Source organism: Myotis davidii, unplaced genomic scaffold (assembly GCF_000327345.1).
Source record: "Myotis davidii unplaced genomic scaffold, ASM32734v1 scaffold143, whole genome shotgun sequence".
Lineage (NCBI taxonomy): Eukaryota > Metazoa > Chordata > Mammalia > Chiroptera > Vespertilionidae > Myotis > Myotis davidii.
The window spans coordinates 1,901,761-1,909,613 of NW_006294876.1; the positions used below are offsets into that span (position 1 = coordinate 1,901,761).

Sequence of the window (7,853 nt, forward strand, 5' to 3'; positions counted from 1 at the left end):
GTGTTCCTAGAGACTCCCTGCGAGGTACTTGGCTAGCTCAATCTGTATTAGTCTCTCTGATGAGAAAGTAAATTTCTAGAAGGCAGTGCTCATATGTTCTGTAGTTCTCTATAATCTCTACAATGCCTTGCACTTAGCATTACATGATGCCTTTGTTAAGTTAATTTTCTATGAATTATGATTACATGAATGTTCATATAATTACTGGCTTGGCCAATTAACTAGTGTAAAATGGGCTTCAACCTCCATAGGAAGCCTCAGAGCTCCTTGTGACTTTGCCATTCCATTCCTTGATAAGTCCAATTAAAAAAAAAAAAAAAGTGCTCTAGGGTCTATATGCTGTTCAAGATAAAGGATTCTATGTTTTCCTCTGCAGAGGAGGTGGGCAAATGGACAAAAGGGTAGTGATTCTAAGGAGAAATGGTTATTAGCAAATTGAGTTCTTAATAACTGCTATTTTTAAGAGACTGGTGGGGAGGGTGTAGTAAAGAAATGAATATGGCATAAAAGTAAAACATAAAACGGAGGTCAGGGCTTCTATTTAGCGTCTCTGTTTGTATTAAGAGCCCTTAGCTCTTCCTTTGCAGCCGATCATAATTGTGTTTCAGGTCAATTCCATTCTCCATCTGTTAGCAGAGCGAAATTTGGGCCACACCCAAGATAGCAGATTCTCTGCCCAAATGACAGATTAGAGTAGAAAGCCTAGCACAAAAGTATACGTGGATCAAGTGCTTTTATTTTGTTGACATCGATGCCTATTAAATGACTTTTATGTGCTCATATTGGGATGATTTGAAAGTGAAATTGTTGAGTGTTGGCAGAAACTGAACCTAATTTTTAAAAAAATAAAAGTCCTCAAACTGAAATGATTTGTTTGTTTTTGCTTTGATAGGTTCCTCGCATTGACTCCATGGAGAGTGTATCACCTGATTGCTGTCTCGATACTTGGACGAGTTATTATGCAAATCATAAAGGATATGGTTTTGTCTAGAAAGAGAGGTAAGAAAGGTCAGAATTCACTGTGATGGGGTTTAGTTTTCTAGAGCCTGAGTTTCTGATTTTTGTGCAGGCATCTGAACCAAGACGTCCTTTGACAAGGAGCAGGAAGCCAGGGGATACAGACATTGACTTTGCTACTTTTAATGTTGATTAAATATTTATTTATTAAACATTTATTTAGTATCTGTTACTTATTTAACTGATGTTGTCCTTAGTCATAGCTACTGCTCTGGGCAAAAAGTTTTTATGTGTTGGTTTCTTTTTTAGCTCTAAGCACTATTATGTAAGTACCATTTTGATATTTAAGGATATCAGTGAGGATAACAGTTAAGTATTTATCACATACTACATGATGAAAGCGGGCCATTCAAAAATGGACTAGTTTAGGTAAATTTTTTTCTACCTCAAAATGAATAAAAAATTCAGGGCTTAAAAAACAAGGACATAATGGTTAAAAAAAATTTTAAATGAGTTGGTGATGAAAAATGAATTTTAAACATTAAGTTTAAAAGTGAGAACTTACATTATTTTTTACTTTTTCTGAAGGTGTTTTCTGACTAGCTTATCTCTATCATAAATCTGAGCCAAGCTTTTTCATACTTGGAGGGTCCTCTTCTACCAGGGTTTGAGCTTGTTTTGCAAATGGGCAAAAATCCCTCCTTGGAATAATTGAGCCCCGTGAATGTGGTAAGATTGATTTGGTCAAAGATAGCTAAGAGAATGTTACATCCAGGTATTTGATTTCACTACACATGATCTCAAATGGACAGATCATTTTGGTTGGGGTTCTCATGATGAATGTGCATAACACCTGCCCAGAGTTCTAGTCCCGACAAGGACACTGAGACCTCTTTGTGGGGGACACCCTCTCCTGATGTCAACTCTGAGACCAAGGATATTAGGTATTAGGTATTTACTATCATGATGTGGACTGCCATCCAGTTTATATTTTAAGTCTTTATAGTACTTAAACTAAAATTTCTTCGTTCTAGTGTTCTGGGAAGGTGAACAAACTTGTTTTTGTCCAGTTATTGCTTTTCATGAATCTGTAGTTTAGACCAGGGGTGGGGAACCTTTTTTCTGCCAAGGGCCATTTGGATATTTATAACATCATTCGTGGGCCATACAAAATTAATCAACTTAAAAAATTAGCCTGCTATATTTGGTCAAACATTTAGTTAACTCACCCCTAATGCCTTGGCAGGGCCAGACCAAATGATTTTGTGGGTTTTATGTGCCCCACCCCTGATTTAGATGATATTCTTGCATGCGTTCTTCCTTCTCACCCTCTCTTCTCCTCTCTCCCTCCCTAACCCCCTCTTCTGTGTCAGAGAACAGACTCCTAACTTTTAACCCCAACAGGCGCCTGCCCAGATGCTCTCTGCTTACCCAGATGTGTGAAGGCCGCCCCGAGGGGGAGCATCTTGGTGCTGTGGGATTTTGTGCCAGGGTCGGTGGGATCAGTGCACGGTGGTCCCCATGTCTCTGCCTTGATTCACAACTGGTAGAGGAGAGCCTGTTTTTCTCAAATATACTTTGTCACATTTTCACCCTCCAGAACCTTCCTCTTGGGAATCTTAGTAGAAATAGCCCACTGGCAAATGTTATCCCTAGTCATTTTAGCTCAGCAGCAGAAATGGACTCATAGCGCAAGCTGAGTGGCTCTATATTTTCAGTGGTGCATCAGATTTGGCCCCAGCACAAGTTACGAGGAACAGACAAATGTGGAAGGCCAAGGATGAAGCTGGAAGACTTCATAACTGTCCTTCTCTCACGCTCCGCCCCCTACACAGAGGTTGTTTTCAGCACTGACTCATTGCTTGATGTTCTTGCCAATATGGAACTTTCATAGTCACGAAGTACAAGGAACCTCTGCATTGCAAAGATTTGGTCCTTTAAAAAATAAGATGGCAGAGTTGGGAGACTTGTAGCCTAAAGGGTCTGGTTCTTGAGCTGATTCACTCCATTTGCTAGCTGCGGAGAGACCCCATCATAGGCCGCCTTAGTGTCCAGTGGCTGCTATAAGAAATCACCACAAACTTGGTGGCTCCAAACAACAGAAATTTCTTCTCTAGTGGTTCTGGGGGTCAGTAGTCCAGAAGCAGCATCACTGGGCCAAAGTCAAGGTGTCAGCAAGGCTTTGTTCCCTTTGGAGGCTCTAGGGAAGGGTCTGATCCCTTCCTTTTCTACCTGGGGTTGCTGGTGTCCTTGGCTTGTAGCCACATCACTCCTGTCTCTGCCTTCATGGTCACATTGCTGTCTCCTGTCTGTGTCAGATCTCCCTCTGCCCTTCTCATATAAGAACACCAACTGTATTTGGGGCCCATCTGGATAATCCGGGGTAATCTCCATCTCATGACTCTTAGCTTAATTACATCTGGTAAATCCCTTTGCCCATACAAGTAGCATTTTACAGGTTCCAGGGGTTAAAAGCTGATGTCTTTGGGAGCCATGATTCAGCCTGCTACACTCTCTGAACCTCTTTACCCTATGAACTGGGAGAAGCCAACCTCTACTCCAGGGCTGCGTAAGGGCTGAATAAGAGGGTGAAACAGAAGTGCCTTGGGCACAGACACAGTCTACTCTGTTCAACTCTGCCACATGATTGGAACAACGTGGGGTTGTTCCCTCTGCAGTCAGTCTGTGGGGCCTTTCTGTGCCAGGGCCTGTGTAGGTGCTGGGCGTCCAGTGCGATGCAGACACACCCCTGGCCTCTCCGCCCACGTGGAGCTCTTATGCTCCATCCAGTGGGGCAGACATTTGTCAGTGGCCAATCTTTCTGTCAGGGTTTTCACCAGGCACATGGCTCTGAATTCAGCATTTCCGCTCAATGAAGAAAACAAACCTGAGAAACTGGATGAATGACTGTGCTTTCCCAGCACTACCCAGCCTATGACGGCAGAAACAGTGGTGCCTGCTTCGTCTTCTTCGCCAAGCCTTTTGGGACAAAGACCCATCTGAGGCTGGAAATAGCTGGCAGGAGCCTGACTTCGCAGGCCGTTCGGCCCAGGCCCGACTGTGATGAATTGGTCTCTGGGAGACTCAGAATCGGCTTCAAATTAGATCCAGATGCAGTTATAGGAACGCCGTGGCCTCAAGCAGAGCTGCCAGCCGCTCTCACTAGATGCCTTGGCCGACAGCAACTGCAGTGAGGAGAGGAGGACCCAGTCATCAGGGCTCAGGGGGCTGCTCTGTCTCCTGCTGTCCTTCCACTTCTCCACTTGGCTAAAGATATTACACGTCTACTGTTAGGAATGTAATTGTATTCCTCCACTCCCTCCATTATTAATTTTAAGACCGTCTTAGGTGCTTACTCTGAAATAGGTGAGCAGAAGCATGGAGATCCTTCTAGTCTCTGTTACGAGTCACCAGCATGGGCAGCCTCCATGACCACTTAGACTTAGACTTCTCCTTGACCACCTCCTCCTCTCTCTCATTGCTAAGGAACCGAATGCCCGGCCAGCTCTCTTTAAGATGCTGTGGGCCCAGAAGGGCTCCCCACGGCCTCCTGAGCATTTCCACCCACTGTCTCTATTTATACCTTTCCTCCTGCAAAATCTGCACTCTTCATTTGAGCCACATGCTGGTGGCTACAGAACACGGACCTACCAGGAAGCGTGGCTATGAACTATATCAGTGATGGCGAACCTTTTGAGCTCGGCGTGTCAGCATTTTGAAAAACCCTAACTTAACTCTGGTGTCGTGTCACATATAGAAATTTTTTGATATTTGCAACCATAGTAAAACAAAGATGTATATTTTTGATATTTATTTTATATAGGTTCACCATCACTGAACTGTATAGTCCTTTGTGCCCCTCCATTCCCTGTCATTCCCGCTTGTACCCTGATGGCTTGTATGACAATCTGGATTCGGTCACTTATTAGTGGCCTCATCTTTCACCTTAGCCTTGGGAAGTACACTGTCTACAACCCCTGCAGAGGCTGAAGGTCGGTTTTCAGCGGACTCCTTTGTCCAGGCTCCTGCCCCTCGTTGTGGTGGGACCAGCTCTTGGTGCGTAGTTTTCCTGCTCAGCCTCTTACACTGCACTGTCCCTCAGCCCTGTGCAGCCCCAGCCTGGTCTGGGCTCTGTGATTGCAGTGCCACTGTCCTCACTGTTCTACATGCCAGCAGCCACGCTCATTTTTTCCAATTTTTAATAACAAAGCAACACTCAGTACTATTGTCTCTTTTCCACTCTGGGCTCCAGTGTTATCAGAGAAATGTCGTATGACAAGGAGAGTTGGTGCTTCTAGGATTTAGCCTATCCAGCTTTCCAACGTTTGTTGAGACCTCACTAGTGCTCATAATTCCTTGTATTCTTTTGTGTTGTTCATTTGCTTTGTTTTGATATTCCATCTAGTTCCAAAATACTTGAGGCAGCCTATAAGGAACATAAGATTGCTTACAAGAGTCTAGCAGAAGAGCAGGAGTCTAACACGGTGACCATAATTGAGCAACAGATTTATGTCTGGGCTTACTGGCAGCCAAGGCAAAAAGGGAAGCCAAAGCAGACGTACAATTCTAATAATCTGACGAAAGGATGCAAGCAATTTTGAGAAACATTTTCCTGGGGTTAAATTTTAAGTAGAACTTGTCACATAGATCTTTGGTAGGGGACACTGAAGAACAGGAGACAACATCTTTGTCATTTGCTGGTAAATGCTGAAACTGTCTTATAGCCATTTCATTTAAGCTGGTAGTTGAAAGTTTAATATTAAGGCACAATCTGATGAAGAAAATTACTGGGGAATTAAGGAAGCAAATGAGATCTAGGCATATATTTTTTTCTGTCAATTTTATTTGAGCCTAGCTATAAGCTCAAAATACCTAAAGAACGAATAAATAAAAAACCCCTTTCTCAAATAAAATGTCTTAGTTCCCCTTTTGTCAGCACCATTTCAAAGATCACGTTCAATGCCCTCTCTTTTGCCCTGGCTGGTTTTGTTAAGTGGTTAGAGCATCGGCCCATGCACCGAAGGGCACATACCTGGGTTGCAGGTTCAGCCCCTGACCTGTTGGGGCAAATGCGGAAAGCAACCAATTGATGTGTCTCTCTCACATCCATGTTTCTCTCTCTCTCTCTCTCTCTCTCTCTCTCTCAGTGTTGTCCCATGCACCAAAAGGTTGCTTGTTTGATTCCCTGTCAGGACACATACCTAGGTTGCAGGTTCGATCCCCGGTCAGGATACATGTAGGAGGAAACCAATCAATGATCAATGTTTCTCTCAGATTGATGTCTCTCTCCCTCCCTCCTTTTTCACCTCCCTCCCTCCCTCCCTCCTTCTCTGCCTCCCACTCTCTAAAAATCAATGGAAAAAATATACTCAGGTGATGATCAACAACAACAACCAAAAGTACCACCTCTGTTATGGGTGCCCTGTCTTCCCAGAAGTCTCATGGTTTGTGCTGCTTGTGTAGTTTCTTCCTTGGTTCGCATTTACTTGAGTGCAAGTTTTGGCTGCACCACTAGACGGTCAAGTCCTCAAGACAGGACCATGTGGTATATGGTTTTCCCTCTCCCATGGTACCTATCCAGTGTTTTGCATGTAGTAGTATCTCAATAAACATGTGTGGATTAGTTACCTGAATTAGTTATGATGTCAGAGGTATACAAGGTATGATTGCAGAGTTCTAGAGTTTAAAGATGTAAGCATTGCATTTAAATAGGTCAGAATATTTCTAAGATGAGAAATGCCTCCAGAGAAAAATGCCCTGGTTAAGTTTCACCTATGCCTTCTCCTTATTGCAGGTGCACAGCTGTGGAGAAGCCTCAGTGAAAGGTAGGAGACTTCCTTTCAGTGTTGTGGCTAATGGGGGGGTTCTAAGGGGAGAGGTGACCAGGCCGCCAGGATAGAACTCTGAAATAATATTTTAGTGACAGGGACTTACGTCCTATAGGAATTTGCAAGAATGGGAAAATTCACGCAAATCCAGTGGGGACTCATTTAAGAAATAGCTCACATCTTGCTATTATATTGGGCAACCTGAATATGTGCCAGTGACAATGCCTGAGGACTGAAAGTGAAGAAAGAAGGGTGGACTGGGAGTGAAGGAGGGGCGTTTCCATTGAGGATTTCCTTTCAGACTTCGTTTTGGGGCATGAACGGCACTGCTGGGGAGAACAGGGCGACCCCGGGCCCTGAAACTGTGCCTGAACATTCCCGGAGGGTTAACCACGCTGCCATTCAGAGCACTTTGGGGTGGGAGGAGCAGGTGCAGGGCTCTGACGGGTGATGGTCCAGCACATGTGGACTGACCTCTTGACCCCTTGCCCAGCCAGAGACAAGTCACTTCCCTTTTCATTGGGTGTCACCTCCCTGAAGTAGAAGCACATTTCCAAATGGCAGAGAAAAGAGGCGGGCAGTTGACGAGGGAGCATAATTCACTTCGCTGGCTGTGCATATGAGAAGTGGGAAAATGAGGAAAGTGGAAGGATTCATATTCCAGTGAAATGAATTTTTATGGGCACTTGTTTGTTTTTCTAAATCCTGCCTTAAAGAAACATTCTGGCATTACTTAGAGGGAGGGGTTTGGGGTGCTCGATATATGTAAAAGTGGACAGCATGAAATGAATGCACAAAAAGGACCAAATTGCTGTTCAAATTCTATTAAAAAAAACACTTGGTATTTTATGTGCCTTGAAAGCTGTGCTCTTGGAATTATTGAGTATTTCAGGTAATGGATAATTTTATGACCAGTTGACTTCTGCCTGCTTATTCCTTCATTCCGGATCCCAAATTTCCATGGAATGTTTGTGAACTTGACAGGAGACTCCACAGAGGGAGACACTGGATATAAGAAGAAAATTGACCCCCCGTGGTTCTCAGGGTGGAGGAAGGATGGGTGGGAGG

General features: G+C 44.0%; 1 long non-coding RNA gene across 1 annotated transcript; it reads left to right on the forward strand.

The window, feature by feature from the left end:
* The first annotated feature begins 950 nt into the window (after nt 1-950).
* On the forward strand, nt 951-7,338 carry LOC107184053. Its single transcript, XR_001514872.1, has 3 exons — nt 951-999; nt 6,752-6,782; nt 7,279-7,338. It is a non-coding gene; the product is annotated as an uncharacterized LOC107184053 (long non-coding RNA).
* Nucleotides 7,339-7,853: the final 515 nt, after the last annotated feature.